Here is a 24,483-nt window from a genome sequence, read left to right as displayed (position 1 = left end):
CCTATCCGCCACGTGGTGGTGGTAATAAAAATAATAATGGTCCGAATCACTATCAGAACACTTTTCAGCAGCCTCCGAGGAACTTGCAGAGATTCGATTACAATCAAAACCGCGTAGGTCCTAATCAGTGTTTATACTGCAAACAAGAGGGTCATTACAAATATGACTGTCCTGCCCTACCACAACGCGCAAATGGATTTTCTGGCGTAAGAGGTCGTGGTAGTCAGCAAGCGCCTAGAGGTAAAGGGCGTGGAAACGCCCCTCAGGACGCACGTCCCCTTCCACCACAAAACTCTATGAACAGGTTTGATCAGCAAAATAACGTATCTGACAGGACAGCTCAATACTACGTTGATGAGTATTACACAGAAAATGAGCAGTGGGAGAATAACGATTGCTAGGACAGCCTTAGACAAGGAGAGGGAGTTGTTTCAGTTCCAGTAGATCAGAGTGGACCTTACGTTGAGGTGATTACATCGGGTGTGTCAGAACCTTTTCTGCTGGATACTGGTGCTACAAAGAGTTCTATTATGCACTCCAAACTCCCTGGCGCACCTTTGTCTGGCGAAATGAATGTTTCCGTAGGTTTTTCTGGCGCCCCGGTTAGAAATCCGATTTCTGACCCGTTATCTCTTTCTGTTGGTCCTTGTGAATTCGAAGCACCCCTTATTTTGACAACAGGTTGTGGTGAAAATTTGCTAGGATTAGATTTACTGAAAAGATTGTATGCGACTTTGTACTGTTCCCCCTCAGGAGTACAACTTACTTTAGGTAAGAAAGTGGTTTCTCCCATGTATTTGTCAAGAGATGCACTTCCAGCAGAATTGGCACTTCTCCCAGATATTCTTTGGGCTACTGGTCCGAATGATGTAGGTCTCTTAGAAATTCCACCATATGTTGTAACATTGAAGTCGAATGTCAAAATGCCACGAATTCCCCAATACCGAATATCCAATGAGGGCGAAAAAGCTTTGCTAGCGATTGTTTACGAGTTGATTGAAAAAGACGTAATTGAAGAAACACGAGGAAATGTTTGCAATAGTCCTGTTCTGCCTGTTTTAAAACTAACTGACCCTTCTCAGCCACCTGTGTATAGATTCGTGATTGATCTTAGAGAAGTAAATAAGATAGTAGTGCCACAATTCCCAGTTGTCCCCGACATTACAACTTTATTGACGATGATTCCAGCATCTGCCTCCTGGTTTTCGGTGATTGACCTGAAGAATGCCTTCTTCAGTATCCCGATTGCTGAGGAAAGCAGGGATATTTTTTCCTTTAGTTTAGGTGGTCGCAGCTTCCGCTTTAAGCGCGCCCCTCAAGGCTACTGTGAAAGCCCCTCAATATACAGTCAAGCACTGAAAAGTCAGCTTGACACAATGGCTTTGCCCAAAGGTTCCACCCTCGTACAGTACGTGGACGATTTACTCATCGCTGCAGATACTGAGGAAATTTGTAAAATGGCCATGTTGACGTTACTGCGTCATCTATGTGACCTGCATCACAAGGTGTCACTTTCCAAACTTCAATATTGCCGACAAGAAGTGACCTACTTAGGTCATCTCTTATCGAAGGAGGGGAGGAAACTGACCCCAGAAAGAATTCAGGCAATAGCAAATTTGCATGTGCCAAGAACGCAGAGAGAAGTACGCGCTTTCTTGGGCATAACATCGTACTGTAGACAGTGGATTCAAAATTTTTCACTATTAGCCAAACCCTTATTGACACTAACGTGCAAAAATACACCCAATCCCATTCCTTGGTCTGACGAGTGTCAGAAAAGTTTTCTCGAATTACGCACAGCATTATGTTCGGCTCCTGTGTTAGGTAACCCCAACTACAGTAAGCCTTTCACATTATATGTCCACGAGAAGGAGGGCTGTGCATTGTCCGTACTGACTCAGTTATACGGAGATAGACAGCGGCCATGCGCCTATTTTTCATCAACTTTGGATCCGGTAGCAAGAGCGTTGCCAAGTTGTTTAAGGGCCACAGCAGCAGCAGCTGTTTCTATTCGACAGTCTGCAGGACTAGTAATGAATAATACACTAATCGTGATGGTCCCGCATTCGGTAGAGACATTGTTAAATAGGACAAAGACACAGCACTTAACTAGCGCTCGACTGACCAGTTATGAATTGACGCTACTAGCGAGCCACGTGCACATAAAAAGGTGCAGTACCTTGAACATAGCCACATTGTTACCAATTGCTGAGGAATCAGATGCTTCAGAACAGCACGATTGTTTCCTCAGAACAGAGGAAGAGACGAAAGGGAGAGTTGATTTATTCGACACTCCTCTTGCTGAATGTGATGGTACATTGTGGGTAGATGGTTCATGCTTTAAACTCCCAAATGGTAATGTGACTACCGCATATGCTGTCACAACTTTGCACACAATCGTTGAAACTGCGCGAATACCACATGGTTCAGCTCAAGCCGCTGAACTCGTGGCACTGACGAGAGCATGTGTGTTATCCAAAGGAATGAAAGTGACTGTCTATACCGACAGCCAGTATGCCTTTGGAGTGGCTCACAGTTTTGGACGATTGTGGAGAGAACGTGGGTTCCTGACTTCGCATGGAGCTAAGATTCAGCATGGTCAGTTGGTGAATGAGCTTCTTGAATCACTGACGTTGCCCCTGAAAGTAGCGGTCGTGAAATGTAGTGCACACAAGAAAGTGACTGATGATGTTGGTCGTGGAAATGCATTTGCTGATGAAACTGCTAAGGAAACTGCAAAGAATATGATGAGCCGAATGTATGTTGTGAGCCCAGAAAGATGGACTGGTGATGTTGGAATATGTGAAGACACGGTAGAAAGTGTAAAGTCCATCCAAGCTGAGGCCACGGAGAAAGAGTTAAGCATGTGGAAAGAAAGTACAGGGAGAATGGATGCAAATGGTTGTTGGACTGAATCGACAGAGCGACAGAGATGGTTGTTACCCGATGCATATGTGCCTGCAGTGGTTACAATGGCTCATGGGATGGCCCATATCAGCGCGAAAGGGATTTGCGAGTTGTTGGCCCCAGTGTGGAAGAATTCAGGGATTCCCAAGTGTGCAGAGAATGTCGTCAAGAATTGCATGGTATGCCTGAAGCACAATCCTGGTAGGGGAACCCCAACTCCAGCTGGTCATTTTGCACCTCCTACGTATCCGTTCGAGGTTTTGCAGCTAGATTTCATACACATGGAGAGGTGCAACAGCTTAAAATATGTGCTCGTGGTTGTTTGTGCCTTCTCAAGATGGGTAGAAGCCTATCCCCTAAGGGACAATACTGCCTTGTCCACAGCGATAGCCCTTGTGAAAGAGTTCTTCCCCAGGTTCGGAATGCCTAGAATGGTCTGGTCGGACAACGGAAGTGAATTTGTGGGTTGTGTGATGAAAAGAGTGTGTGAAGGGCTAGGCATTAGGCAGAAGTTTCACGCTGCAAATCACCCCCAATCAGCTGGATTAGTGGAATGTTACAATGGCACGCTTAAACGTAAATTGGCCAAAATCCAAGCAAGCACAGGTCTTAAATGGCCTGACGCTCTACCCTTAGCACTCCTATCCACCAGAATGACTGTGCATTCGCGAATGAAACTCAGCCCCTACGAAATAATCTTTGGTCGGCCAGCCAACATATGGGGAGTGCCTAGGCCCACGAAGTTTAGCGAGCTGCAACACCCAATTTTGCTTGACTATTTGTATGACTTGACGGCTAAATTGCGTGTTTTGTATCAACAGGTCCACAACACCTTGCCTCCGGTCTCTGAGACACCGGATCACTCCATTGACCCCGGTTCCTGGGTGTTGGTCCGGAATTTCCGGAGAACAAGAAACCACCAGCCCAGGTGGACCGGGCCTCACCTCGTCCTCCTGTCTACAAGGTCGACTGTTAGAGTGGAGGGGAAGGCCAATTGGGTCCACGGGATCTATTGTAAGAAGATACCCTTCCCTCTGCCACATGACCAATGGGTCCGGAAAGGAGGCACTGACTCAGAGCGCACAAAACGTGTAAAAGAAGCTAATCCTGATTACGAAAGTGGGAACATTCTTCAAGACACTACGCCACCACCAGAACAATTGAACTCTGTGGAACCTGAGCTACTGTTTCTGGACCAGACAGTACCCGGGAAAAGACGCTACAATTTACGACCAAGAAAAACAGACTAAAGTAAAAGTGATTTATTTTATGATCCGAGAAAAAACCTGTGGACTAATAAAAAATTGTGTGTTTTTCCCAAATCCTATTTTTGAAAGTGCAGATTCTCCCATCTAGGTAACTTGCTTATTTTTGTTTTTTCGAACCGCCATCCGGGTTCCGCTGCTAGGGTCGCGGTTGATTAAAGACTTTTGGGTGCAGCTGACGACGATAGGTCGCTGGTTCCAGTTGGTCCAAGGGAGCTGCCCTAGACTGACAGAAGCATCCTTTAGCAGAAACAACCTACCACCGCGGGCAGCACCTTAGAGAGGATGGAGTTTCCTGATGTGGAGAGGCCTGCCAAATAAATGAACTTTAAGCAGAGACTTTTGAAAACAGTAACGAAGAGAAATTTTATAATAATGTGTATTTTTATGCTATTTAGCGTAATGGTCTTTTTGATAAGCTATGTTTTGTTCTCTTTTCATGTGACATTTGCGCCCACTACATCACCCATACCTCCTCCTACTGTTCCCTCTCATTCTTTCCACCCTTTTCCTGACCACGAATCAAATAGGAGATTAGAGTTCATTAATAACTCTTTCGTTCAGTTATTGCACCAACACCAACTTGTAATGAACACAACCAACTGTTGGGTGTGTGGTCTCATGCCCCACACCACGGATAGAGGTATCCCCTATCTGGTCCTGCCATTTAGTCACAATGGTCAGTATGGGCATATAGGACAATGTTCATATATGCACGAGAAATCCAACCCCTACGTTCTGTAAAAGATAACCTCAAGACTAGTGCCCTAGTCAAGGGTATAGTTGACATGATCAAGGAAGTAACTTCTTACGAAGATACCCCGGATGATGAGATACTTGCATAAGTAGGTTGGAACGTGACCGGATATGGCACTACCTTAAGTGAAAAGCAGCAAGCCAAAAGATCGTCCCCTATCTGGATCATACCCCATCAAGGTCACCTGTGTCTGCAAGGCATTGGTAGGAATCCCAGTGTTCAGCTTGGGAAGAGTGTCTGTACAGAAACCTACGTTTTTGGATCCCAGACTTCCCCTGCCGTTTTTAGCAGCTAAGGGCACTTATTTCATCTGCCACGATAGAGCCTATACATGGTTGCCCCCTGACTTCTCGGGCTCATGTTTTGTTTCATTCCTGTTACCTCCCACCTACACAGCAGCGGCGGATTACCATCGGACAAGGGTAGTTAGAGGTGTCTTGAGTAAAGAAGACACTACAGGTCAAGAATTTGGTGATTTTGCATTTGGGTTTCTGCCGTTCTGGGGACCCATGGTTAACAGCAGAAACATTAGGCAATTGACAAGGGTAGTTGAATACACCGTGATTGAAACTGCTGGTGCCCTTAGTAACCTGACTGCTGAGCTCCAGTCGGATCGACTTATGACCCTTCAGAACCGGGTTGCTTTGGATGTAATACTTGCGGACCGAGGTGGAGTATGCAAATTGATCCAGTCCAGTTGTTGCATTTTTATTCCAGATAATGCTCCAACAGTATACGGGGCCATCTCCAAACTACATAAAATTTCCGAATCTATTCATGTGGATAAAGGAGATTGGTCATTAATGGGATGGTTCTGGGGACTGATATCTGCCTGGGGATGGAAAATTTTGATGGTCATTGGGATGGTTTTAGCCATTCTTTTCCTGTTCTGTCTATGCATATAGTGTGCTCCTGCAATATGTGGCCTCTGCGCTACATTATGTGTAAGGAAACCTGTGTCAGGACATGAGCTCAGCACTAGAATGATGTTGTAGCAACATCTCAATGACTTTAAAAATATAGATCTGGACTCAGATTAACATGAGGATAGATTAATTCCCTATGTTAGGGCAAAAGGAGGGTCTGTGGTACTGAAAAATCTGGATTCATATAATAGTACTAGACTCGAGAATAAAAACTTCGTCGAAATAGAACGAATTTGGTATCAAAAGACCGAGAATGACGAGTACATCAAGTACATGTATTTTCGGCGTATTCGAGTGACGATGTCACCTCGAAATCGTCATTTACCTTCTAAAACCCTTAGCTGCATGTTGCCCTTTACATAGGCCTTAATCCAGTTGATTTGATTCCACAAGGACACATACTCCTTAATCGACTTCTTCCTGACCCCAGTACAAGTTAGAACCATTGCCCCAGGCTGAACTCGTTAGGTCAGTCCCCTCCCAGTGGCCGAGCAAGATAGCATCTAGGCTCAACCAGCCATAAAACCATTTCAGCGCGCACACCTGCCATATCTCACTCACATCTTTCTCCACTCCTTTTCTTCACTTGCTTTATGATGGGGAGGTGACCATTTTTATTAGGGGTCCAGCGATATCTGATGAAATGTTGGGCCTTGCCTGATGATTTGTTATGGGCAGCACGACGTGAAATATGTACATGTCATTATGACTCTGCTTTTCTTTTGTAATCAGTAACCGTAAATGAAATACCACGAATCCAAGGAATGTCGTGCCCAAGGCTGAATACTATGTATAAGAAGAGAAGCCTGACTTTGTAAAAGTGTGCAGTCTCCTGAATATACTTGCTTTGTACTTCTAGGACCCTGTCACCTTGGTTGCAGCCAATAAACGAATCTTTGACTCCACCTGGAAGACTCTGAAGTTTCTGTAGGTCTGACTCAGGAGAACCCGAGGTCTCTGGTGTGTTGATCCCCTGGCACCGCTGGGTTGCCGGTTCTTTGCCGGTTCTTAAAAACCCAGTACCTCATGGTCATCTTGACTATGTTTGATCTCCCAATCAGACTTAATGGTAAGGATGTCCATGTCTTGAGCAGTTTCCTTACTTCTCCGGCTACCTTGGTCAAGTTGCGTTGCGAGATCTTTTCTATGTCTTGATTCACTAGGATTCCTAGGTATCTGATTTCATTTTTTATGTTGTGACTTTTAAATCGGGTGTTCCAAGTCATAATCTCTGTTTTTGTTTGGTTTACCAGGTATCCTGAAACTTTCCCAAATGCTCCTATTGTTTCTTCTATTGTCTTTTTCGCTCTTAGGTAATCGTCTGTAAAAATCATTAAGTCATCCGCATATAAGGCGATTTTCTTCTCCCACGTGTGATGCTTAAATGGAGTGATTTCTTTACTATTTCTTAGTTTGTTCGCTAGTGGTTCAATATACAAATTGAAGAGTAAAGGTGAGAGTGGGCAACCCTGCCTCGTTCCTCTGCTTATCCTTATATTTTCCGTGAGATTACCATTTATTAAAACCTTGGATCTTGGAGCTTTGTATATTTGCTTTACCATATTTATAAAAGTTAGTCCAATGTTATTTTTGACCATAACTTTCTCTAGGAAGGCCCAATTGACCCTGTCAAAAGCCTTTGCGGCATCAACAGTGAGTATAGTGAGAGGAGTTTTTTTCGTTAATTGCGATATCTATTGCAGTTAAAAGTTGTTGTGTGATTTCGTGCAAATTCCTCCCTTTGACGAACCCTTTTTGATCTTGATGCAGCAGTTTTGGCAGTACTTTCCCCAATCGCGATGCCATGATTTTAGTAAAGATTTTATAATCTGCGTTCAGCAGTGAAATCGGGCGGTATGATTCGCATCTGGCTGGGTCTTTTCCTGGTTTTAGAATAATTGTAATTATAGCATCATTCCAGGAATCTGGTATGGCTTCGTGCTGTTTAAGAATTATATTGATTAATTCTGTAATATGTGGAAGTAGAATATCTCTTAATGCCAGATATAGTTCGTACGGTAAAGCGTCCGGTCCCGCTGCTTTTCCTTTTTTTAGACTTTTGATGGCATCGGCCACTTCGCCTTCTTGGACTTCTTTGTTCAGATCTTCCTTTTCTTCCTCCGTAAGTTTTAGGAGTGGAACATCTTCCAAGTAGGAATTAATCAACGGATCTTGCGGGTTCCGTATAAAGCTCTTTAAAGAATTTACAGAATTCTTGCCTAATGATGTTTTCATCGGAGTTTTGCCCTGTTTGATCATCTTGGGTTATACTTCTCACTTTGTTTCTGACTAAGTCAGTTTTAAGTTTCCATGCCAACCACTTTCCGCAGCCCTCACCATATTCATGCTTTGCTAGTTTGCTAGAGTCCTATTTCTTTCTTAATTTTTCTTCCAAGACCTCTTTAATTTTATCCTCCTGATGCTGTTTTTGTAGGAGAAGTTCTTGTTTCCTGCCTTCGTCTCGTTCGTTGGAAATGGCGATGTCTAAAGAGTGAATGTTGTTTTCCAGATCTGAGATCTCTTGCTTTAATTGCTTATTTTTGCGAGCCCCTAGACTCAGCAGTTTACCTCTTAGAATAGCTTTGAAAGCATCCCATGTTATTTGTTTTGTGGTACCTATGGCATTTAATTCAAAGAAATGTTTTGTTTCAGTTTCCAGTTCACTTATTATATGTTCATCTTGTAGCAAGGTCCTCTCTACTGTGAATCTTCTTTCCATTTCTTTTGCTCTGACGTGTAGTTGTATTTGCACAGCCGAATGGTCGGACAAAAGAGCTGGTAGGTGCGATACTTTTTTGACGTTCTCTGTGAGTTCGCTGCTGATCCAAAAGTAGTCAATCCTTGACTTATGCCCTAGCTTTTTATTATGCAGGGTGAAAGGATGCATTTTTTCTCCTTTTTTTCTCCAAATGACGACTAGGTCGAGATCTTTTTTATAGATCCCAATCCACTCTCTCATTTTTTTCAAGTTGGCCTGTCTCCCAGGTGGTGATCTGTCTAGACTTATATTATTATTATATTATTATTATTATTATTATTATTATTATTATTATAAACCATTTTATAGCGCGCTCTGCTACTGGGGAGTATCCTGGCGCGGGGGAAATAAAAGAGGCAGAAAACAGACCCTCACAGAAGTAGATGAACTCCTAGATAGCACTGTTAAACAAATACGTTTTCAGAAGTTTTTTAAATGCGGCTACAGTGGGTGTGGAGCGCAGGTGAAAAGGAAGAGCATTCCAGGCGCGAGCCACAACCACCGCAATCGACTGACCACCAAGTCTGGCACGCTTGAAACGGGGAAGGGACAGTTGAAACATGGTGGAGGATCTCAGAGTCCGTGCGGGAACGTAGCTAATGAATCTTTTTCTCAGGTACTGGGGGCCTTGATCATGAATAGCACGAAATGCCAGAACCAGTGACTTAAACCGGATGCGCTGTGCAACCGGGAGCCAGTGAAGTGTACGCATCTCCGCACGAACGCTCTTCCATCTAGGAATGTTGAATAGAAGACGGACTGTCGCGTTCTGGATGATTTGCAGGCGCTTGACCAGGTAAGAGGGGATTCCGCTGAACAATGCATTAGCATAGTCCAGCCTGGACAGTATAAGCGCTCGCGCAACAGACTCCTTTGCTTCTCTAGGAAGCAGGGGAAAGAATTTGCGAAGCATTTTTAGGGTCGCAAAACAAGTGCCAGTCAGTTTTTTAATGTGATGTTTAAATCTTAAGTCCTCGTCAAACCAGATGCCCAAGTTTTTGGCGGGTCTCCCCATCTCTTTCGGGCCTGGGATGTCAGAGGGCCAAAGAGTGCTCATGAACGAGGAGGGAAAGGAGCCATAGAAAAGAACCTCAGATTTGTCCTCGTTGCATTTCAGCTGGGCCTTCGTCAACCAGCGAAATACCGAGGACAAACACAAATGAACTGTAGAGGTATCCAAGTTATCATCAGGCCAGGTGAACAACAGTTGGGTATCGTCTGCATACCCAATAATCTTGGCCCCAAACTGTTCAGCTAGATAGATCAAAGGTGTAATATAGACATTGAACAGAAGGGGGCTGAGAGTGGAGCCCTGCGGGACACCTGTAAGCAGAGGTTCAGGCTCAGAGGCATAGGGAGGCAACCAAACCTGCTGGGTCCTATCCGACAGGAAGGAGGACAGCCAGTCTAACACCACCCCTCCAATGCCTATATCCGCTAACCGGTTAAGGAGGAGCTCATGGGGGACGGTGTCGAACGCGGCAGAGAGGTCCAATAGAATTAGGACTGCTCTGCCGCCCCCGTCTAAACAGTCCCGGATGGCCTCGCTCATCTCCAAGAGGGCTGTCTCGGTGCTGTAAGCAGCCCTGAAGCCCGATTGGGCCGGATGGAGGGCATTGGAGGTTTCAACAAACCTCTCTAGTTGTCGAAATGCCACCTTCTCGCAGATTTTAGTGAGTGCCGGTAAAAGGGAAATAGGTCTATAATTCCCGGGGGCCGTCCAGTCTAGGCCTGGTTTCTTTAGGAGAGGTAAGAGTTTAGCCTGTTTCCAAACAGTAGGGACCACGCCCGTCCTCAGAGAAAGGTTGACAATCTGCGTGGTCTCCATACAGACTAATTCCGCCACCTCCGAAAGCACCCGAGCCGGGCAAGGATCGGCGGGTGAACCAGATTTCAGGGACTGAATTAGGGGGGAAATGGTGTCCTCCGCAATCTGCTCGAAGATCGTGAACTGCTGTTCCGAACTAGGGCCGAGAGAGGGACACAGACCTGCTATTTCCAGGTCAGTGGGAAGGGCAGCTGTAAGGTCTTGCTGAATCCTCTTTATTTTATTAATAAAAAAGGAGGACAGTTCCTCACACCATTGCTGCGAGGATGGATGGGAGACGGCCTCAGCGACGGGTGCCACGAAGCTTTTCACAATGGCAAAGATCTCTTTGCTACTGTTATCTGCCTTGGCGATACGCCCAGCATAATATTTCCCCTTCGCATCCGTAATGGCTGAATAATATTCTTTTTGCGCCAGCCGAAGAGCGGATTTAGCCTCAGGGCTATAATCACGTCTCCATGCTCGTTCCAACTTCTTACACCCCAGTTTTAGTTCCCTCAATTCAGGGGAAAACCAGGGTTGGGAGGGGGTACGTCTAGATCTAGACAGTATGGTCTGCCTAATGGAGGCGGTAGCCGCCTGCTGAAGCCACTCATTAAATTTGCAAATCGCATCACCCAGGAGCAGATTCAAATTGGGGCGAGTATTACTCAGAGCCTGTCTAAATGCAGGTAGGTTGATCTTTTGGGAGTGAGGAATGGAAGGTGGAGGACAAGGCTCCGCAATCTCCCAGTTAAACCTGACCAAGTCATGATCTGACCAGGTCGTTTTTTCAACCACCACCGATTGGATAGGGAAGTTAGAACAGACCAAATCGAGCAAGTGGCCCCCCATGTGCGTCGGGGCTGTCACCCATTGCCTGAGTTGGGCAAGCTCCAAAATTTCACCTAGTCTGTGGGCATCAGACAGATCTGGGACATCCATGTGAATATTCAGGTCCCCAACCAGTAGGAACCTAGGAAAACCTAGGGCTCGAGGGACCAGATATTCTTCTAGGGCGTCCAGAAAGCGGGTAGCCAGGCCCGGAGGTCTATATATAAGAGAACCATCACTAGGTTAAAGTCACCGCCCAGTATTATGGGAGAAGTGGCTAAAAGTAGCTGCGAATACAGTTTTTTCAGGGGGTCAGCGTCATCGAGGTTTGGTCCATAGTAGCCTGCAATCGTAAGGGGAGTATTGCCAATTTTTATGCTGGCTGTAGCCCATCTGCCTTTACTGTCTACTTCTGTGGAGGTTACAACTGCTTTTAGTGATTTTTTGAAAATTATCGCAATTCCCTTGATATTGCAGTGTTGTGTGGTGCATACATAGGAATCTATCCACCATACGTTCTTAATTATTTGATCCCATTCTTCTTTCAAAAGGTGGGTCTCTTGTAGTATTATGATTTCACTTTCTGCTGTTCTGATGTATTCCAGAATTTTATTCCTCCTACTCTTTGTCCTCAGGCCATTTACATTCCACGATAATATTTTAACGACTCTACTTGCACTTCCCATTGTTTCTATTCATGTTGTTAACGCACTTCAGCACCAGCGTTACCTTTTTGTTTCTGAAATGTAACTCCATTTTATCCTTGCCTGTACTCTCGCAAATGAGGATTTTTTTGTTTTTATCCCTATTTTGCTCCCCACCCTTTATCGTGTGATTTTTTTGTTTTCTTGATTGTGATTTTACGTTACCCTCCCCGGGGAAGCCTCCATCTTCTTTTCCTTCGATTATCTTCGTAACCCTTTTGGCTTCCCGTCCCCGTGATTCTTTCCTTTATACGAAAAAAAGTTTTTTTTTTATTGCAAAGCACCTTCTAGTTTTAAACTTTAAACTTAATTATATTTTGCTGATGTGTCTTTTTCCATTGGGGGTTTTTTATGTAGACTAGGTCTTTTAAGTGAGTTCATTTATTTCTGTGGTTCCTCCGACCGCATTTGATCTCTCATTAGTTCTATGAGGGCTTTCACCTCTTCTGGCTCTTTTATGTTTCGCATTTTATTCCGCCACATTATACGAAGTGAAGGTGGAAATTTCATCTGCACCGTGGCGCCTAGTCCTTGGAGTTCTGACATTAGATTTCCCAGTTCCCACTGCCTGGTCTGGGAAGCCTTTGACATGTCGGACCTTATTCTAAAAGTCCAACTGTCTTTGTTGTAGGTTCCCTTTTTCAGTGCCTCTCCCAAGATCTTGTCCTTCAGCACATACGTTTTAAAATTGACTAAAATCTTCCTTGGGGTTTTCCTTTCCTTGTTCTTTCCAAAGGGATCCCTATGTACTCTTTGTATGTCTTCTTCCAGAGTTGTTTTATCCGCCCATGGGAAGTTTTCTGCCAATAATTCTACTACAAACATCTTAATGTCTTGACCCTCCTGGTTCTCGGGCACATTCAAGATCCTGATATTGTTTTTTCTCGCCTGGTTTTCTAAGGACTCCATCTTTTCGTTCATACTTTTGTTTTCTAACCTTAGGGAGTTTATTTCTTGCCTGTTCTTTTCTACCCTTTTGTCCAGGGCAACAACTTCACTCTCTACTGCCGTAACTCTATCTCCCAGGGCGTTCAACTTATTGTCCAGTTTTTCGCACACTTCCTGGATTTTATCTTGTTTCGCTTCTGATATAGAGAATTTCTCTTTCATTTCTGCCCATATCTTCTCTAGGAGCTCGTCTGTATGATTTTTCGAAGTTTCTTTGGGACTCCCTAGTGATCTTGCATCATTCTCTCCCTCATTCTCGTTCTCTGTGGGCTTGTATGCTGCTTCAACAGAAGGCTCCACACCCCCCTCCGCCATGTGTGCTTTCTGGACCTCGGCTCCTTCTGCTGTTTCACTTCCCTTGTTAGATTTCCACATGTCTTCCAAACACTTTGTTTTTCATTTGATCTTCTTCTTATTATTGTTTTTTTTCCCTTTCTTCGCGCCGCCCGAAGCTATTTCGTCAGTTAGGATGGGCATCTGAGAATTTGTTTTTTTGCAAAGAAGAAGTATTCGTGTGTTTGATGGTACCCTCTCTATCCCCCCTCAGAATTTCCGAAGGGGACTGTTCCTGCACGAGAGCCTGAGTCTCTGTTAGTAGCCCCTGCTCTTGTACTTTAAAGTAGCTTCTTAGTGAGGGAGTCACTTTTATTTTAGACCTCAGTGAGGTGACCTGTTTGCCGTTCTCTAAAGTACTCTTGGTGTATTCTTTTACTTGAGTTTTCTGCCTTTTCTTGCTCTCCCTTGGTGAAATACCTTTGGGGTATTGCTCTTGCCTTAGGAAGTTTCTGTTGCGCAAGCTGTAAGAAGATACTACTTGTCTGTCTTGTCTTTTCACTTGCTGAGACTCTAATGTTTCCTTGGTCCTCACAAGATCTGGATCTGAAACTTTAAGACTCCCCCCTAAGTTTTGCTGCGCCTCCTCTTTGCCCTCCTTTGCTATTTTTACACATTTACTCATAAGCAGGTGGATAGTTAGCATTTTAGATTTCGAATTCTGAATTTGGCAGTTATGTGCAATGTTTAGATTATTTTGGATGTTTATAATGCTCTCTGACGTTCTCTCTGGCGTTATATTGGTAGCTTTATCTGTTATCTGAATCCTCTTTGTTAGAGCAATTTTATTAATGCCCATGTGGTTTCCATTTTGGTTGCAAAATGAACCAGCTCTGAGTTCTTCAAAGCCCCAACACCCTCGAGCCTTGGTGTTTGACTCCCTGTTCTGAGTGCTCCAGTTTGAAATCCCTCGGCTCGAACTTAAAACCGAAACTGATCCGACTCCGCTACTACCACTGTGTGCCTCAGTGTATTGCCGGAGATTGACTCTGACTCTCCCGCTCGTGCCCCGGAACTGAAAATTCAGTCTTCCGGAGGCGCGACAACAGCGCGTCTTTGCCTCTGCTGCGGTGCTCCAGAGATTAGATTGCTCCCCCGCCTTGACACCACGTTCTGATCGCCGCCAAGATCTGCCGCTTTCACCAGTATTTCCGAGTGCCTCCGTGAGCCCCAGACGGTGCTCGCCGCCCGCGGGAGTCGTTTCCGCTCTCTGCAACCCACCATGCGTCCAGCATCGGCTCAGAACTTCCCTTGGTTTTCCGCATTCAAGTGGGGGTAAAAACGGACCAGAGCCACATACCATTTCAAAAAGGCCGTATTGCAGGTAAGCGGGTCCCCAATCTTTGTCTCCCACTCTTATGGTACTCTCATAACGCTTATCAGCATATACTTTCGTGGTTCTGTTCACCCATAAGCTTCTCCGTTTTGTGGGTGCTTTTCAATCGCTACATATCCTTTTCGAATCACGGGTGAACCGGGAGCTCTCCGACTGAGCTCCTTACCCAGCCGCCATCTTCCCCCACAAGACCCTTGTGAAATCATGGTCAGAGTTTCAAGAGTTGACAAACAATACACTATCCAAATTTAAATTTTACCAAATCCTAAGCTGGTCTAAGACACTACCAAATAACAACAATGGAAATGAAAAAATGGAAAAAGAAATGGTTAAAACAACAAAAGTACCAAAAAAAGTAGCTAAATGGTACTGGGCTCTGATAAATGCTAATGATACAAACCCCAATATAGAAGTACAAATTTGGGGGAAAGATCTACCAATAGCGGACCTAGACTTAATCTGGGAAAAATCCGTGGAAAAATGCTGGTCCACTCTGAAATCTGCGGCTCTGAAAAGGAACCATTTCTTTACAATTCATCGGGCTTACTGGACACCAAGAAAGCTTTCCAAGTTTAAGAACGCAGGAATAAAAAAATGCCCAAAATGTGGAGAAGAAAAGGCAGATGATATCCACATGTTTAAAAACTGCCCCCAATTGAAAGAATACTGGGACGAAGTTGGTAAGACCTTGAGCACTATCCTGACCAAGCAACTAACTGTAAGTACCACCCTTACCCTGTTTGGGATTGAAGACACAGTAAACGGAGGGGGGCTCACAAAAAGGCAAGAAAATCTTCTTTTTGTTTTGATAGTACTTGCAAGGAGGGAAATTTGCATTAAATGGATAGGGTCTACCAGTCCAATGCATGCAGATTGGTTGAACTCGGCCATAAGAATTAATAAACTCGATAGGAAGGGAAACACATGTAAGAGATTTAAGTTCGGGGAAAGTTTTGAAAATTTCTTAAACCCTAAGTAAGATCTTGTTGGTAAACCCTAAGTAAGATCAAATCACCAGTCCTATGATTAAAGCGATACACGCTTTGGTAGACAAGTATGATACTTGTTGAGTAGTCAAAGCGACTATCTCCCCCAGCTCCAAAATCAGAGGTAATGGTATGTAACGGGCAAAGGAAACTCCTCTAAAGATCATCAAGAGGATGATGAAACTCCCCAAACAAGAGAGACCGAGGGGCAGTACCGGATAGAAACTAGAGGCAGACACCTGATACTCCGAAATCACACCGATATCGCAATATGAGGATTAAAAATAAATAAATAAATAAATAAAAAAACACCCCCAAATTGCCCACCAAAAATACGCAATACTGCTACCTTGCAGGCCGCCAATGTAAGCCAATGGCAAAAATGCACCTCAGAAACAAGGCCTAATTCCCCTTTCCCCTCAACCTACGCCCAAACAGCTATTTTGACACAAAATTAGACCTTCTCAGCAGTGCTACCAGACCCCTAAACCCACTCCCAAAAATCAAGAACACCCCTAAATAGCTTCCCAAAAACACGCAATACTGCTACCTTGTAGGGCGCCAATGTAAGCCAATGGCAAAAATGCACCTCAGAAACAGGGCCTAATTCCCCTTTCCCCTCAATTTACGCCCAAATTACTATTTTGACACAAAATTAGACCTTCCCAGCAGTGCTCCCAGACCTCTAAACCCACTCCCAGAAATCTAGAACACCCCTAAATAGCTTCCCAATAACACGCAATACAGCTACTTTGCATGCCACCAATGTAAGCCAATGGCAAAAAAGCACCTCAGAAACAGGCCCTAATTCCCCTTTCCCCTCAACCTACGACCAAAGTGCTATTTTGACACAAAATTAGACCTTCCTAGCAGTGCTCCCAGACCCCTAAACCCACTCCCAAAAATCTAGAACACACCCAAATAGCTTCCCAAAAACACGCAATACAGCTACCTTGCAGGCCACCAAAGTAAACCAATGGCAAAAATGCACCTCAGAAACAAGGCCTAATTCCCCTTTCCCCTCAACCTACGCCCAAACAGCTATTTTGACACAAAATTAGACCTTCCCAGCAGTGCTACCAGACCCCTAAACCCACTCCCAAAAATCAAGAACACCCCTAAATAGCTTCCCAAAAACACGCAATACTGCTACCTTGTAGGGCGCCAATGTAAGCCAATGGCAAAAATGCACCTCAGAAACAGGGCCTAATTCCCCTTTCCCCTCAATTTACGCCCAAATTACTATTTTGACACAAAATTAGACCTTCCCAGCAGTGCTCCCAGACCTCTAAACCCACTCCCAAAAATCTGGAACACACCCAAATAGCTTCCCAAAAAGACGCAATACAGCTACCTTGCAGGCCACCAATGTAAGCCAATGGCAAAAAAGCACCTCAGAAACAGGCCCAAATTCCCCTTTCCCCTCAACCTACGACCAAAGTGCTATTTTGACACAAAATTAGACATTCCCAGCAGTGCTCCCAGACCCCTAAACCCACTCCCAAAAATCTGGAACACACCCAAATAGCTTCCCAAAAACACGCAATACAGCTACCTTGCAGGCCACCAAAGTAAACCAATGGCAAAAATGCACCTCAGAAACAGGGGCTAATTCCCCTTTCCCCTCAACCTACGACCAAAGTGCTATTTTGACACAAAATTAGACATTCCCAGCAGTGCTCCCAGACCCCTAAACCCACTCCCAAAAATCTGGAACACACCCAAATAGCTTCCCAAAAACACGCAATACAGCTGCCTTGCAGGCCGCCTATGTAAGCCAATGGCAAAAATGCACCTCAGAAACAGGGGCTAATTCCCCTTTCCCCTCAACCTACGACCAAACTGATATTTAGGCACAAGATTAGACCTTCCCAGCAGCTCTCCCAGAACCCTAATCCAACTCCCAAAAATCTAGAACACCCCCAAATAGCTTCCCGAAAACACGCAATACTGCTACCTTGCAGGCCGCCAATGTAAGCCAATGGCAAAAAAGCACCTCATAAACAGGCCCTAATTCCCCTTTCCCCTCAACCTACGACCAAACTGCTATTTTTACACAAAATGAGACCTTCCCAGCAGTGCTCCTAGGCCCCTAAACCCACTCCCAACAACCTAGAACACCCCCAAATAGCCCACCAAAAATACGCAATCCTGCTACCTTGCAGGTCGCCAATGTAAGCCAATGGCAAAAATGCACCTCAGAAACAAGGCCTAATTCCCCTTTCTCCTCAACCTACGCCCAAACAGCTATTTTGACACAAAATTAGACCTTCCCAGCAGTGCTACCAGACCCCTAAACCCACTCCCAAAAATCAAGAACACCCCTAACTAGCTTCCCAAAAACACGCAATACTGCTACCTTGTAGGGCGCCAATGTAAGCCAATGGCAAAAATGCACCTCAGAAACAGGGCCTTATTCCCCTTTCCCCTCAATTTACGCCCAAATTGCTATTTTGACACAAAATTAGACCTTCCCAGCAGTGCTCCCAGACCCCTAAACCCACTCCCAGAAATCTAGAACACCCCTAAATAGCTTCCCAATAACACGCAATACAGCTACTTTGCAGGCCGACAATGTAAGCCAATGGTCAAAATGCACCTCAGAAACAGGGACTAATTCCCTTTTCCCCTCAACCTTCAACCAAACTGCTATTTTGAGACAAGATTAGACCTTCCCAGCAGTACTCCCAGACCCCTAAACCCACTCCCAAATATCTAGAACACCCCCAAACTGCTTCCCAAAACACGCAATACAGCTGCCTTGCAGGCCGCCTATGTAAGCCAATGGCAAAAATGCACCTCAGAAACAGGGCCTAATTCCCCTTTCCCCTTAACCTACGCCCAAACTGCTATTTTGACACAAAATAAGACCTTCCCAGCAGTGCTCCCAGACCCCTAAACCCACTCCCAATAATCTAGAACACACCCAAATAGCTTCCCAAAAACACGCAATACAGCTACCTTGCAGGCCGCCAATGTATTCAATGTCAAAAATGCGCCTCAGAAACAGGGCCTAATAACCCTTTCCTCTCAAGTTACGACCAAACTGCTATTTTGACACAAAATTAGACCTTCCCGGCTGTGCTCACAGACCCCTAAACCCTCTCCCAGAAATGTAGAACACCCACAAATAGCTTCCCAAAAACATGCAATACAGCTACCTTGCACGCCACCAATGTAAGCCAATGGCAAAAAAGCACCTCAGAAACAGTCCCTAATTCCCCTTTCCCCTCAACCTACGACCAAAGTGCTATTTTGACACAAAATTAGACCTTCCCAGCAGTGCTCCCAGACCCCTAAACCCACTCCCACAAATCTAGAACACACCCAAATTGCTTCCCAAAAACACGCAATACAGCTACCTTGCAGGCCACCAATGTAAGCCAATGGCAACAATGCACCTCAGAAACAGTGGCTAATTCCCCTTTCCCCTCAACCTACGACCAAACTGCTATTTAGGCACAACATTAGACCTTCCCAGCAGCTCTCCCAGACCCCTAAACCAACTCCCAAAAATCTAGAACACCCCCAAATAGCTTCTCAAAAACACGCAATACAGCTACCTTGCAGGCCGCCAATGTAAGCCAATGGCAAAAAGCACCTCATAAACAGGCCCTAATTCCCCTTTCCCCTCAACCTACGACCAAACTGCTATTTTGACACAAAATTAGACCTTCCCAGCAGTGCTCCTAGGCCCCTAAACCCACTCCCAACAATCTAGAACACCCAAAAATAGCTACTCAAAAACACGCAATACAGCTACCTTGCAGGCCGCCAATGTAAGCCAATGGCAAAAATGCACCTCAGAAACAGGGCCTAATTCCCCTTTCCTCTCAACCTACACCCAAACTGCTATTTTGAGACAAAATTAGACCTTCCCAGCAGTGGTCCCAGGCCCCTAAACCCACTCCCAACAATCTAGAACACCCCCAAATTGCCCACCAAAAATACGCAATACTGCTACCTTGCAGGCCGCCAATTTAAGCCAATGGCAAAAATGCACCTCAGAAACAAGGACTAATTCCCCTTTCCCCTCAACCTACGCCCGAACAGCTATTTTGACACAAAATTAGACCTTCTCAGCAGTGCTACCAGACCCCTAAACCCACTCCCAAAAATCAAGAACACCCCTAAATAGCTTCCCAACAACATGCAATACTGCTACCTTGTAGGGCGCCAATGTAAGCCAATGGCAAAAATGCACCTCAGAAACAGGGCCTAATTCCTCTTTCCCCTCAATGTACGCCAAAATTACTATTTTGACACAAAATTAGACCTTCCCAGCAGTGCTCCCAGACCTCTAAACCCACTCCCAGAAATGTAGAACACCCACAAATAGCTTCCCAAAAACATGCAATACAGCTACCTTGCACGCAACCAATGTAAGCCAATGGCAAAAAAGCACCTCAGAAACAGGCCCTAATTCCCCTTTCCCCTCAACCTACGACCAAAGTGCTATTTTGACACAAAATTAGACCTTCCCAGCAGTGCTCCCAGACCCCTAAACCCACTCCCAAAAATCTAGAACACCCCCAAATAGCTTCCCAAAACACGCAATACAGCTACCTTGCAGGCCGCCAATGTAAGCCAATGGCAAAAAGCACCTCATAAACAGGCCCTAATTCCCCTTTCCCCTCAACCTACGACCAAACTGCTATTTTGACACAAAATTAGAACTTCCCAGCAGTGCTCCTAGGCCCCTAAACCCACTCCCAACAATCTAGAACACCCAAAAATAGCTACTCAAAAACACGCAATACAGCTACCTTGCAGGCCGCCAATGTAAGCCAATGGCAAAAATGCAACTCAGAAACAGGGCCTAATTCCCTTTTCCCCTCAACCTACACCCAAACTGCTATTTTGAGACAAAATTAGACCTTCCCAGCAGTGCTCCCAGGCCCCTAAACCCACTCCCAACAATCTAGAACACCCCCAAATTGCCCACCAAAAATACGCAATACTGCTACCTTGCAGGCCGCCAATGTAAGCCAATGGCAAAAATGCACCTCAGAAACAAGGCCTAATTCCCCTTTCCCCTCAACCTACGCCCAAACAGCTATTTTGACACAAAATTAGACCTTCTCAGCAGTGCTACCAGACCCCTAAACCCACTCCCAAAAATCAAAAACACCCCTAAATAGCTTCCCAAAAACACGCAATACTGCTACCTTGTAGGGCGCCAATGTAAGCCAATGGCAAAAATGCACCTCAGAAACAGGGCCTAATTCCCCTTTCCCCTCAATTTACGCCCAAATTACTATTTTGACACAAAATTAGACCTTCCCAGCAGTGCTCCCAGACCTCTAAACCAACTCCCAGAAATCTAGAACACCCCTAAATAGCTTCCCAATAACACGCAATACAGCTACTTTGCACGCCACCAATGTAAGCCAATGGCAAAAAAGCACCTCAGAAACAGGCCCTAATTCCCCTTTCCCCTCAACCTACGACCAAAGTGCTATTTTGACACAAAATTAGACCTTCCTAGCAGTGCTCCCAGACCCCTAAACCCACTCCCAAAAATCTAGAACACACCCAAATAGCTTCCCAAAAACACGCAATACAGCTACCTTGCAGGCCACCAAAGTAAACCAATGGCAAAAATGCACCTCAGAAACAGGGGCTAATTCCCCTTTCCCCTCAACCTACGAACAAACTGCTATTTAGGCACAAGATTAGACCTTCCCAGCAGCTCTCCCAGAACCCTGATCCAACTCCCAAAAATCTAGAACACCCCCAAATAGTTCCCCAAAAACACGCAATACTGCTACCTTGCAGGCCGCCAATGTAAGCTAATGGCAAAAAAGCACCTCATAAACAGGCCCTAATTCCCCTTTCCCCTCAACCTACGACCAAACTGCTATTTTGACACAAAATGAGACCTTCCCAGCAGTGCTCCTAGGCCCCTAAACCCACTCCCAACAATCTAGATCACCCAAAAATAGCTACTCAAAAACACGCAATACAGCTACCTTGCAGGCCGCCAGTGTAAGCCAATGGCAAAAATGCACCTCAGAAACAGGTCCTATATCCCCTTTCCCCTCAACCTACGCCCAAACTGCTATTTTGAGACAAAATTAGACCTTCCCAGCGGTGCTCCCAGGCCCCTAAAACCACTCCCAACAACCTAGAACACCCCCAAATAGCCCACCAAAAATACACAATCCTGCTACCTTGCAGGCCGCCAATGTAAGCCAATGGCAAAAATGCACCTCAGAAACAAGGCCTAATTCCCCTTTCCCCTCAACCTACGCCCAAACAGCTATTTTGACACAAAATTAGACCTTCCCAGCAGTGCTACCAGACCCCTAAACCCACTCCCAAAAATCAAGAACACCCCTAACTAGCTTCCCAAAAACACGCAATACTGCTACCTTGTAGGGCGCCAATGTAAGCCAATGGCAAAAATGCACCTCAGAAACAGGGCCTTTTTCCCCTTTCCCCTCAATGTACGCCCAAATTGCTATTTTGACACAAAATTAGACCTTCCCAGCAGTGCTCCCAGACCCCTAAACCCACTCCCAGCAATCTAGAACACCCCTAAATAGCTTCCCAATAACACGCAATACAGCTACTTTGCAGGCCGACAATGTAAGCCAATGGTCAAAATGCACCTCAGAAACAGGGACTAATTCCCTTTTCCCCTCAACCTTCAACCAAACTGCTATTTTGAGACAAGATTAGACCTTCCCAGCAGTACTCCCAGACCCCTAAACCCACTCCCAAAAATCTAGAACACCCCCAAACTGCTTCCCAAAACACGCAATACAGCTGCCTTGCAGGCCGCCTATGTAAGCCAATGGCAAAAATGCACCTCAGAAACAGGGCCTAATTCCCCTTTCCCCTTAACCTACACCCAAACTGCTATTTTGACACAAAATTAGACCTTCCCAACAGTGCTCCCAGACCCCTAAACCCTCTCCCAGAAATGTAGAACACCCACAAATAGCTTCCCAAAAACATGCAATACAGCTACCTTGCACGCCACCAATGTAAGCCAATGGCAAAAAAGCACCTCAGAAACAGGCCCTAATTCCCCTTTCCCCTCAACCTACGACCAAAGTGCTATTTTGACACAAAATTAGACCTTCCCAGCAGTGCTCCCAGACCCCTAAACCCACTCCCAAAAATCTAGAACACACCCAAATAGCTTCCCAAAAACACGCAATACAGCTACCTTGCAGGCCACCAATGTAAGCCAATGGCAAAAATGCACCTCAGAAACAGTGGCTAATTCCCCTTTCCCCTCAACCTACGACCAAACTGCTATTTAGGCACAACATTAGACCTTCCCAGCAGCTCTCCCAGACCCCTAAACCAACTCCCAAAAATCTAGAACACCCCCAAATAGCTTCCCAAAAACACGCAATACAGCTACCTTGCAGGCCGCCAATGTAAGCCAATGGCAAAAAGCACCTCATAAACAGGCCCTAATTCCCCTTTCCCCTCAGCCTACGACCAAACTGCTATTTTGACACAAAATTAGACCTTCCCATCAGTGCTCCTAGGCCCCTAAACCCACTCCCAACAATCTAGAACACCCAAAAATAGCTACTCAAAAACACGCAATACAGCTACCTTGCAGGCCGCCAATGTAAGCCAATGGCAAAAATGCACCTCAGAAACAGGGCCTAATTCCCCTTTCCTCTCAACCTACACCCAAACTGCTATTTTGAGACAAAATTAGACCTTCCCAGCAGTGGTCCCAGGCCCCTAAACCCACTCCCAACAATCTAGAACACCCCCAAATTGCCCACCAAAAATACGCAATACTGCTACCTTGCAGGCCGCCAATGTAAGCCAATGGCAAAAATGCACCTCAGAAACAAGGCCTAATTCCCCTTTCCCCTCAACCTACGCCCAAACAGCTATTTTGACACAAAATTAGACCTTCTCAGCAGTGCTACCAGACCCCTAAACCCACTCCCAAAAATCAAGAACACCCCTAAATAGCTTCCCAAAAACACGCAATACTGCTACCTTGTAGGGCGCCAATGTAAGCCAATGGCAAAAATGCACCTCAGAAACAGGGCCTAATTCCCCTTTCCCCTCAATTTACGCCCAAATTACTATTTTGACACAAAATTAGACCTTCCCAGCAGTGCTCCCAGACCTCTAAACCCACTCCCAGAAATCTAGAACACCCCTAAATAGCTTCCCAATAACACGCAATACAGCTACTTTGCATGCCACCAATGTAAGCCAATGGCAAAAAAGCACCTCAGAAACAAGCCCTAATTCCCCTTTCCCCTCAACCTACGACCAAAGTGCTATTTTGACACAAAATTAGACCTTCCTAGCAGTGCTCCCAGACCCCTAAACCCACTCCCAAAAATCTAGAACACACCCAAATAGCTTCCCAAAAACACGCAATACAGCTACCTTGCAGGCCACCAAAGTAAACCAATGGCAAAAATGCACCTCAGAAACAGGGGCTAATTCCCCTTTCCCCTCAACCTACGACCAAACTGTGGTGTTGGGTTCAAATCAGGCCTACATACTCTGCTAAACTCTCGAACACCTGAGTATAGAAGTTGGCACGGACACTGGAAAATGCAAAAGACAAGTTTATTAGGACCCCATGGGGTGGTGGTACATTCCTACATCAGTGCGCGACCTCTTTTATACAGTTTAATGGCAATAAAAAGGTAGGCGTTTACAAGTTACACATTTTAGGTACATATAAGGTCATTTTTGGAACACAGCCAGCATGTGGGAGGAGTTCAGTAGCACTGGTCAGTTTGTGCTAACATTCCTAAAGGATGACCAGTTGATGCATAGTGCGCATGTGCGCTTGACCAGTACTAAAAATAGCCTGTTGCCGAGCAGAGTAGATGACCATGGGTATTGAGAAAGGACGAAAGGGCACAATGACCACGAGGTAGCGTGTTCATATAAATGGAAGCCAGAAGGAACCAAAAT

The 24,483-nt window shown here is 45.3% G+C and overlaps 1 pseudogene; it reads left to right on the top strand.

Moving 5' to 3' along the window:
- Positions 1–4,457: 4,457 nt before the first annotated feature.
- On the top strand, positions 4,458–5,969 carry LOC147663294 (endogenous retrovirus group 3 member 1 Env polyprotein-like; annotated as a pseudogene).
- The last annotated feature ends 18,514 nt before the right edge of the window (positions 5,970–24,483 follow it).

The sequence above is a fragment of the Lissotriton vulgaris genome, unplaced genomic scaffold (assembly GCF_964263255.1).
Source record: "Lissotriton vulgaris unplaced genomic scaffold, aLisVul1.2 SCAFFOLD_739, whole genome shotgun sequence".
NCBI lineage: Eukaryota > Metazoa > Chordata > Amphibia > Caudata > Salamandridae > Lissotriton > Lissotriton vulgaris.
The sequence above is the reverse complement of the archived record's forward strand: the minus strand, read 5'-3'. Positions and strand labels throughout refer to the sequence as shown.